The sequence below is a fragment of the Chiloscyllium plagiosum genome, chromosome 32, assembly GCF_004010195.1.
Source record: "Chiloscyllium plagiosum isolate BGI_BamShark_2017 chromosome 32, ASM401019v2, whole genome shotgun sequence".
NCBI classification, from domain to species: Eukaryota; Metazoa; Chordata; class Chondrichthyes; order Orectolobiformes; family Hemiscylliidae; genus Chiloscyllium; species Chiloscyllium plagiosum.
Genome location: NC_057741.1, coordinates 34,769,388 through 34,778,561, shown reverse-complemented (window position 1 = coordinate 34,778,561; position 9,174 = coordinate 34,769,388). Strand labels below are relative to the sequence as shown.

General features: G+C 42.0%; 1 protein-coding gene across 2 annotated transcripts in view; it reads right to left on the bottom strand.

Annotated features, from left to right (window-relative positions):
* Positions 1-9,174, bottom strand: part of grid2 (glutamate receptor, ionotropic, delta 2) — a 979,554-nt gene that overhangs the window by 49,991 nt on the left and 920,389 nt on the right. The window lies entirely within an intron of this gene.

Below are 9,174 nucleotides of genomic sequence, written 5' to 3'. Positions count from 1 at the left end.
TGACCTAATTATCTTTAGCCCTGGGAGTAGGACTTATCCAAAATGAGGGAATAACATTTGGTTCTGCTAAACTCAAAGATTACATGAAATGTGGAAGAACTCTCAAAAAACTTGTTATTGTGATGTGGGTATCACTGGCTAAGCCATCATTTTAATGTCCATTCCTACTTGCTGGTGAGGAGGCGGTGCTGAGTTGCAGTCCATATAATGTAGGTAAACCTACAATATTGTTAAAAGGGTGTTTCACTTCTTTGACCCAGTGACAATGAAGGCGTTTGGCTCAGCTAAACTCAAAGATTACATGAAATGTAGAACAACTCTCAAAAACTTGTTATTGTGATGTGGGTATCACTGGCTCAGCCATCATTTTAATGTCCATTCCTACTTGTTGGTGAGGAGGCGGTGCTGAGTTGCAGTCCATATAATGTAGGTAAACCTACAATATTGTTAAAAGGGTGTTTCACTTCTTTGACCCAGTGACAATGAAGGGACAGTAATAAGTCATGCCAACTTTAAGAGTTTAGTGTTTGCTATCATACAAAGTTCTTTGCTGAGATTCATATTTGGTGAGAACAAAAATATCTCATATGTAGGCAAAGCACCTTTCGGATCAGCTGCCCTGCCAGAAATGATTAGGATTCACAGCAAGAGGAGCTTTTTGATGAAAAGACTTTCATCCCATTGATGACCTACTGTACAACCAGATAGAATATTTGAAAACAAAAGGGAACTGCTATTCTGTCTCACAGCAGCAATTACCTGGTCCGTAACCTGCCAGACTCTCACTGAAAGCCTTTCAGGGATCAGTCAGCTGTTGGACAGACAGTGGAAAAGGAAGGCCAGCTTGATTCTTACAGAGTCACAGAGATGTACAGCAATGAAACAAACCCTTCAGTCCAACCCGTCCATGCCGACCAGATATCCCAACCCAATCTAGTCCCACCTGCCAGCACCCGGCCCATATCCCTCCAAACCCTTCCTATTCATGTACCCATCCAAATGCCTCTTAAATGTTGCAATTGTACCAGTCTCCTGGCAGACAGAGTTCAAACCCCTCAATTCTTGAACCTCCCAACCTTGAGAATGTTTTTAATATTAAAAATCCCTTTTTCATCAGAGTGACCTAACTATCTTTAGCCCTGGGAGTAGGACTTATCCAAAATAGGGGAATAAAAAGTTCCTTTACAGTACATTTGGCTCAGCTAAACTCAAAGATTACATGAAATGTAGAACAACTCTCAAAAAACTTGTAATTGTGATGTGGGTATCACTGGCTAAGCCATCATTTTAATGTCCATTCCTACTTGCTGGTGAGGAGGCGGTGGTAAGTTGCAGTCCATATAATGTAGGTAAACCTACAATATTGTTAAAAGGATGTTTCACTTCTTTGACCCAGTGACAATGAAGGAACAGTGATATCATTCCAAGTCAGGAAGGTCTGGAGTGGGTGTGAGGTTAGGGGTGAGGGAGGTACATAGTTGCAGGTGGCTTCTGATACCCATGTTCTTCTGAGTGTTAGAGATTCTAGCTTTGGATGGTGCTACTGTCAATGGAGCTTTGGTGAGCTGCTACCGTGTCTCTTGGAGACAATAAACACTTCTAGCACAGTGCGCTGGCAGTGGAGAGCATGAATGTTCCAGATTGTGGATGGTGTGTTGATCGCATGGGCTGTCTTGGCCTGAATGGTGTTGAATTCCAATTAGGGTAAGTCCTTAAATTTATACTCTGAGATGAAAAACAAATACTCCAGAGGGAACTGGCTTTTCTTTTGCCCAAAACGCCCATTGTGTTGCCATGGCAGTTTCGAAGAGTTGCATTTTTGGCCTGCCCACTCTGGACATCGACCTGAAGCATTTGTGAAGGACCCAAACAGTTCCAGATCTGCTTGCACCAGGCACGGGTCCAGCTTCAGATCAAAAATAGCCAATACCAATCAATTCCCAAAGAATCCTCATCTCTTTGGCCTGTCACTTCTACTTCCTGAAGAAGCAAGTGAGGTGATTGGAGGAGGAATAAGTATGTCTCATTCCTGATATAAATGTTTGGCTCTTCAAATGCAAGAGAAGGCACTCCATATTCCATCATTCCCCAGGATCATATATTGACCCTATCCCTGTGATATAAGATGTGGTTAGTCACTGCTCAAAATGATAGAGTGAGGTTTATCCTATTTTATTTCCATGAGCCAATCATGCCGCAGGATTTCTCGACATCTGTCCTTAAGATCCAATCATATTTGGCATCTGCAAGTCTTTATCATTTCAGGAATTAAAGGGATCTGGTAGGTGGTCACCTTCCAAATTGATGACTTCTGGCACCAAGAAGAACAAAAGCACATACTATTCCGACTTGGAAATATATCACTGTTCCTTTACTGTTGCTGGGTCAAAATCCTAGAACTCCATCCCCAACAGCATTGTAGGTTAACATAGACATAGAATTAACATAGAACATTACTGCACAGTACAGACCCTTCATCCCTCGATGTTGCACCAACCTGTAAAATCAATCTGAAGCCCATCTAACCTATTCTACTCCATTATCATCCAAATGTTTATCCAATGACCATTTAAATGTCCTTAAAGTTGGCAAGTCTACTACTGTTGCAGGCAGGGCATTCCACGCACCTACTACTCTCTGAGTAAAGAAACTACCTCTGACATCTGTCCTATATCTATCACCCCTCAATTTAAAGCTATGCTCCCTCATGTAGCCATCACCATCTGAGGAAAAAGGCTCTCACTGTCCACTCTAACTAACCCCCTGATTATCTTATATGTCTCAATTAAGTCACCTCTCAGCCTTCTTCTCTCTAATGAAAATAGCCTCAAGTCCCTCAGCCTTTCCTTGTAAGACCTTCCCTCCATATCAGGTAACATCCAGGTAAATCTCCTCTGATCGCCTGCCAAAGCTTCCACATTTTTCCTATTATGCAGTGACCAGAACTGCACGCAATACTCCAAGTGCAACCGCAACAGAGTTTTGTACAGCTGCAGCTTGACCTCATGGTTCCAAAAATCAATTCCTCTACTAATAAAAGCGAAGACACTGTATGCCTTCTTAACAGTCCTATCAATCTGGGTGGCAACTTATAGAGATTTATGCACATGGACACTAAGATCCCTCTGCTCATCTACACTACCAAGAATCTTACCATTAGCCCAGTACTCTGCACTCCTGTTACTGCTTCCAAAGTGAATCATCTCACACTTTTCCACATTAAACTCCATTTGCCACTTCTTAGTCCAGCTCTCCAGCTTATCTATGTCCCCCCCCAAATCCTTCAGCACTATCCACAACTCTACATTTCCCATCAACCACCACTCTCCATCATCTTTCAACTAGCCAATTTCTGATCACCTTGTTTGGTCACCTTCTCAAAGAACTTACTAAGGTTTGTGACACACAATCTATTCTTCACAACACCATGTTGACTCTCCCTGATTAACTTATTCTTTTCGAGATGATTATAAATCCTATCTTCTCTAACCATTTCCAACACTTTACTCACAACCGAGGTAAGGCTCACTGTTCTGTAATTACCAGGGTTGTCTCTCATCCCCTTCTTGAACAAGGGAACAACATTTGCTATCCTCCAGTCTTCTGGCACAATTCCTGTAGACAATGGCTATATAAAGATCAAAGCCGAAGGCTTGGCAATCTCCTCCCTGGCTTCCCAGAGAATCCTAGGATGAATCCTGTCTGGTCCAGGGGACTTATTTATTTTTACACTTCCTCCTTGTGAACATCAAACCCATCTAGTCCAGTAGCCTGTATCTCAGTATTCTCTTCGGCCACATTGTCTTTTTGTAGTGTGAAAACTGATGAAAAATATTCATTTAGCACTCCCTCTATCTCCTCTGACTCCACGCACAACTTCCCACTCCTGTCCTTGATTGGCCCTAATCTTACTATTGCCATTCTTTTATCCCTGATATACCTTTAGGGTTTTCCTTGATCCTATCCACCAACAACTTCTCATGTCCCCTCCTGGCTCTTCTTAACTCTTTCTTTAGGTCTTTTCTGGCTAATTTGTAACTCTCAAACACCCTAACTGAGCCTTCACATCTCATCCTAACATAAGCCTTCTTCTTCCTCTTAACAAGAGATTCAACATCATTAGTGAACCATGGCTCCTGTGCTTGACAACTTCCTCCCTGTCTCACAGGTATATACTTATCAAGGACACACAGTAGCTGTTCCTTGAATAAGCTCTACATTTCAATTGTGCCCATCCCCTGCAGTTTCCTTCCCCATCCTATGAACCTAAATCTTGCCTAATCGCATCATAATTGCCTTTCCCCCAGCTATAACTCTTGCCCTGTGGTATATTCCTATCCCTTTCCACTACTAAAATAAACATAAATGAAATGTGGTCACAATCACCATAGTGCTCACCTACCTCCAAATCTAACACCTGGCTAGCTTCATTACCCAGTACCAGATATGAAGTGGCCTCGCCCCTTGTTGGCTTGTCTACATACTGTGTCAGGAAACCCTCTGGCAAACATTTGACCCATCTAAAATACTTGAACTATAGTATTCCCAGTCAATATTTGGAAAGTTAAAGACCCCATAACAACTACACTGTTGCTATCACTCCTATCCAGAATCATCTCTGCTATTGTTTCCTCTACATCTCTGGAACTATTCGGAGGCCTATAGAAAACTCCCATCAGGGTGACCTCTCCTTTCCTGTTTCTGACTGCAGCCCATACTACCTCAGTAGACAAGTTCTCAAACATCCTTTCTGCCACCATAATACTGTCCTTGACTAATAATACCACCCGCTCCACCACCCACCCTCCTTTTACCATCTTCTCAGTTCTTACTGAAACATTCAAACCCCGGAACCTGCAACAACCATTCCTGTCTCTCCTCTACCCATGTCTCTGCACATCTAATGATGCACAACATCGATATCCCAATTACCAACTCGTACTGTAAATTCATCCACTTTATTCCGGGTGCTCCTGGTGTTGAAGTAGACACATTTCAAACTAACTTCTTGCTTGCCGGTGCCCTCATGCAACCTTGAAACCCTATTTCAGACCTCACTACTCTTAATCCCCTGTATATTTGAACTACAATTTGGGTTTCCACCCCCTGCTGAATTAGTTTAAATCCACCTGGAGAGCATTAGGAAGGCAGCTCACCAGTACCTTCTTAAGGGCAGTTAGTGATAAGCCTGCATCGCATGAAAGAATGGAATAAGGTCAGAGCGGCTGTGTACAAAATTATAATTCATAGGGTGTCACAGTGGCTCAGTGGTTAGCACTGCTGCCTCACAGCACCAGGGTCCCAGGTTCGATTCCAGCCTCGGGCGACTGTCTGTGTGGAGTTTGCACATTCTCCCTGTGTCTGCGTGGGTTTCCTGCAGGTGCACCCGTTTCCTCCCACAGTCCAAAGATGTGCGGGTCAGGTGAATTGGCCGTGCTAAGTTGCCCATAGTGTTTGGTGCATTAGTCAGAGGGATACGGGACTGGTGGGGTACTCTTCGGAGGGTCGGTGTGGACTGGTTGGGCCAAAGCGCCTGTTTCCACACTGTAGGGAATCTAATCTAATGTGCATGCATTTTCCATTGTTACTTTTGACAGATTTGACCTGATTTAGGCTTAATGAGTGGGGGAGGGGTTCACAAATCAAGTATCGCTATGTGACTAAATCAATCAGTTTAATGTTTCTGTGGTAAATGCAAACATATTAAACAATCTCCATACCAAACTATCCATACTAAATGGGTAATTAAAACATGTATCAAGCAAAAGGCAGATCTCATCAAACGTGGAGTTTCCTGGTCCTGCATTTAAAATAAATGGAACTTGCGTTCATCTGATGAAAGATCTATGACTGGAGCACTAAAAATGAACATTAATCTCAAACAGATTCAGTACCTATCACGCAGAATGAAGCAGTTTGGCTCAATTTACAACTCTGCATAAATTTGATTACAGAGGACCAACTTAATGCTGAGAAAAGAAGATAAATAAAAGAATTGCAGATGCTGGAAATCAGAAACAAAAGTGGAAATTGCTGGAAAGGTTCAGCAGGTCTGACAGCATCAGTATAGAGAAGTCAGAATTTATGTTTCGGGTCCAGTGACCCTTCCTCAGAACTGGTGTTCTGGGGAAAGGGTCACTGGACCCGAAACATTGACTCTGAATTCTCTCCAAAGAAGATAAATTACCATTTCTAAACTGCAACAGTCATCAAGAACCAAATACAATGACGTAGAGATTCATTTTTATGCTGGAGCAGGTATTTACTGATTGAACCCAGCTCATTATGAAGAACAATTATGAAGCCTACTGCAGACAGATACTGAAGCATCAACCTGTAACTAAAGACAAACACTGTGACTTCTCAATAATACCCCAATGGAATGCTTAAAGAAATTGTGTTCTCAATGCAGCAAGGACATTACGTTAAGTTCTGTAAGAAGGCAATAACTCTGGAAGAAGACAGATGGTTCAAATTTTCATCAACTTTACCATAACCTTGTAAAGGATGGGAATGGCAAAGATTATGAATGCTTCCTCCCCATATTATGGTATACTTTTCTGCATTTATCTGCTGTATTGCAAGCTGTTATTGCTCTTTGAATGTACTTGTGTGTCAGTTTGATATTTATTCTCAGGAAAATGACCTGTTGTAGCACCTTGAAACAATCTTACTTTAGTTGGAAGTAAAAGCAAAATACTGAGAATGCTGGAGATCTGAAGAAAAAGTAAGCAAAAAAAAAGTTCGAAAGAAACAACATCTGAGGAGAGAGAAACAAAATTAAATCATATTTTAAACAAAACATAAACTCTATTTCTCTCTCCCCAGATGCTGCCAAACCTGCCAAGTTTGCCCTGCACTTTTTGTTTTTCAGGTAGAAGTTTTTCTGCTCTTACCCAGTAATATTTGACATACCCCTTGCACTTTATACCAGCATTAACCTAGAAATGAGGCAAAATGAAAGAACCTTTCCCACTTTGGGATGCCTCCAAGTGCAAAACAACAATGCAACTTCTGAAGCGCAGAGAGTTTTGGAATGTAGGAAAGCTAGCCGGCAATACGTGCACAGCAAGCTCCCATAAACAACAATGAGCTGAAGGATCAGACCGCCTGTTACTGTGAAAACTGAAATAACTGCGGATGGTGTAAATCGGGAACAAAAAACAGAAGTTGGGCTTTTCCAGTTTTTGAGCCTGTTAGTGTGATATTGGCTGAGGGATAAACACCAATGAAAATCCAAACAATGTTTCTAAATGACCTATTTCTGCTCCTACGTCTTTTGCATCCAGTTAAGAAGATCGATGGGACATCACTTTAACATTTCATCTTAAATACAGTGCCTCCACCATGCAGCATGGGCCTGAGTGGGAAGATTTTTGGAGGGTTAGTGTAGATTTGATGGGCCAAACAGCTTGCTTCCACACTGTAGAGACTCTATGAACTGGATACAAAGTTCTGCGTCTCTTCAATGTTCCAGCATTGCATACAAGATCTGTCTTTGAAGGAACATAGCTTCCTTTTTTGAACATGAGCCAATCTCACATCTTCCTGTAGTAGGAGTTGCAACATCACAGGATTGTTACAGTGCAGATGGAGGCCCATCATGTACACCAGCTCTGTGAAAGGGCATTATGACTTAGTCCCATTCTCTTCCTTTTTCTCCATAACTCTGAATATTGTTTCTGTTTAAACAATCATCTGATGTCTTCTTGAATGTCAATTCAATGTTACTGTTGAGAGATTTGTACAGGGAAATTTGGATATCAAGAGAAGTTGGGAATTGGACTTGGAAATGGTCCAAGCCAACTTCAAACAGGATTCTGATAAAAGTCAGGGCAAAAATAAAACAAGTTCATCAACCCAGCTTAATCTTACATCTGTATACCAGAAGTGTCATTGTTCCAAGGTAAATAATGATGGACTGTAACTTGTGGAGATTAGACTCGAAGAATGGTGCTGAAAACGCACAGGTGGTCAGGCAGCATCCGAAGAGCAGGTGAATCAATGTTTTAAGCATAAGCTCTTCATTAGGATATTTTCTCCAGCAGTTCTAAATTTACAGAACAGAGCACAGTTGTTAGCACTGCTGCCTTACAGTGCCAGGGACCTGGGTTCAATTTCCACCTCGGATAATTGTCTGTTTGGAGCTTGCACATTCTCCCCGTGTCTGCGTGGGTTTCCTCCGGGTGCTCCGGTTTCCTCCCACAGTCCAAAGATGTGCAGGTTAGGTGAATTGGCCATTCTAAATTGCCTGTAGTGTTAGGTGGATTAGTCAGGGGTAAATGTAGGGGAATGGGTCTGGGTGGGTTGCTATTTGGAGGGTCGGTGTGGACTAGTTGGGCCAAAGGGCCTGTTTCCACACTGTAGGTAATCTAATCTAATCTAATTAAGCAATGGCTTAAACCATTCACCTCCAACATTATTTGTCATGATGCTGGACACCAAGGTTGCTGCTGTGAATGGGCCTTTGTTCTGATTGTCTGTTGTAATGGATTCTGCTGGTATTCATGGGTCAGATTTTGTAGTGTTACTGTACCTGATCGATTTGACTACAAGGGCTTGCCTTAGTACGACTGCAATGGGACACAAAGTGGTAAACTGCGACACCATTAAAGGCGTGTATCACAAGATCATCCAGTTATTAGACTGGTGTATTTGCTTGCCGTAATGTGTCTTGTTTGGGTGGGTTCCTAGATGTCTTATTTATCTGATTCATTTCAATGTCATATGGAGATGACTCCAAATCCAAACCGTATATTGACCAACTTGAAAACATCCAAGAACTCTACAAAAGTTTCACATAAGCTGTGTCTTTGCAGGATTCCCGGGCTTCCAAAACTGTTAGTGTGCAGTCAGCCACATGACTCACTAGCTGTTCCGATAATGTTTAGCAATGTGGGACGCTCAGTGATTAGACTAGTATAATCTAAACACGAATGAAAGCAAACCATTAAACACTGCATAGATGAATCATCAAACTGGCACCATATCTATTCTCTCAGTCAGATACAATGATCCCAAAGCACTATTTCAAAGAAGAGCAGTTTATCCCTATTATTCTAATCAATATTTCTGCATAAGCCAATGTCACAGTTACAGATTATCTGATCATTATCACAGGGCTGTTTGTGACAGCTTGCTGTGCACAAATTGGACGCCAGGTTTACTGATCAT